At 39.8% G+C, this 1,433-nt stretch overlaps 1 non-coding gene across 1 annotated transcript; it reads left to right on the forward strand.

Annotated features, from left to right (window-relative positions):
• The first annotated feature begins 673 nt into the window (after positions 1–673).
• Positions 674–837, forward strand: LOC116074156. Its single transcript, XR_004112111.1, has one exon. It is a non-coding gene; the product is annotated as a U1 spliceosomal RNA (small nuclear RNA).
• The last annotated feature ends 596 nt before the right edge of the window (positions 838–1,433 follow it).

The raw sequence follows: 1,433 nt of genomic DNA on the forward strand, positions 1-1,433 counted from the left end.
TTCAGTCACTCAGAAGACATATTTATGAAAACTGGGGATGTTGATGCATGCTTGTAATTCCAGCATGGGAAGGTGGAAGCAGGAAGATCTCAAGGCAAATGTCCACATAGGACAAACTATCCTCTCCATTTCTTGGTGGTGGTGGGGTGCTGGTGTTCAGGAAAGTGGCTGAACACCATTCAATTAACTCAAATAAATCAGTATCCTTCCTCTACTCAAAGAATAAACAGAGAAAGAAATTAGGGAAGTGACACCCTTTATAATAGCCACAAATAATATTACATACCTTGGTGTGACTCTAACCAAGCAAGTGAAAGATCTGTATGACAAGAACTTCAAGTCTCTGAATAAAGAAACCGAAGTTCTCAGAAGATGAAAGGATTTCCCATGCTCATGGATTGGCAGGATTAATATAGTAAAAATGGACATCTTGCCAAAAGCAATTTACAGATTCAATGCAATCCCCATCAAAATTCCAATTCAATTCTTCACAGAGTTAGAAAGAGCAATTTCCAAATTCATGTGGAATAACAAAAACAAACAAAACAAAACAAAACAAAAAAAACAGGATAGTGAAAACTATTGTCAACAATAAAAGAACTTCTGGGGGAAATTACCATCTCTGACCCCAAGCTGTATTACAGAGCAATAGTGATTTTAAAAAAAAAACTGCATACTTACCTAGCAGGGGAGATACCATGATCACGAAGGTGGTTTTCCCAGGGCGAGGCTTATCTATTGCACTCCGGATGTGCTGACCCCTGCGATTTCCCCAAATGTGGGAAACTCGACTGCATAATTTGTGGTAGTGGGGGACTGCGTTCGTGCTCTCCCCTGAGGAAAAAAAAAAACAAAACTGCATGGTATTGGTACAGAGACAGGCAGGGAGATCAATGGAATAGAATTGAAGACCTAGAAATGAACCCGCACACCTATGTTCACTTGATCTTTGACAATGGAGCTAAAACCATCCAGTGGAAAAAAGACAGCATTTTTAACAAATGGTGCTGGTTCAACTGGAGGTCATCATGTAGAAGAATGCAAATCAACCCATTCTTATCTTCTTGTACAAAGCTCAAGTCCAGGTAGACCAAAGACCTCCCCATCAAACCAGATACACTTACACTAACAGAAAAGAAAGTGGGGAAGAGCCTCGAGCACATGGGCACAGGGAAAATTTCCTGAGCAGAACACCAATAGCTTATGCTCTAAGATCAAGAACTGACAAATGGGATTTCATAAAACTGCAAAGCTTCTGTAAGGCAAAGGACACTGTCAACAGGACAAAATGGCAACCAACAAATTGGGAAAAGATCTTTACCAATCCTATATCCGATAGAGGGCTAATATCCAATATATACAAAGAACTCAAGAAGTGAGACTCCAGAGAAACAAATAACCCTATTAAAAATGGGGAACAGAGCTAAACAAAG

This window comes from Mastomys coucha, unplaced genomic scaffold, assembly GCF_008632895.1.
Source record: "Mastomys coucha isolate ucsf_1 unplaced genomic scaffold, UCSF_Mcou_1 pScaffold23, whole genome shotgun sequence".
Classification (NCBI taxonomy): Eukaryota; Metazoa; Chordata; class Mammalia; order Rodentia; family Muridae; genus Mastomys; species Mastomys coucha.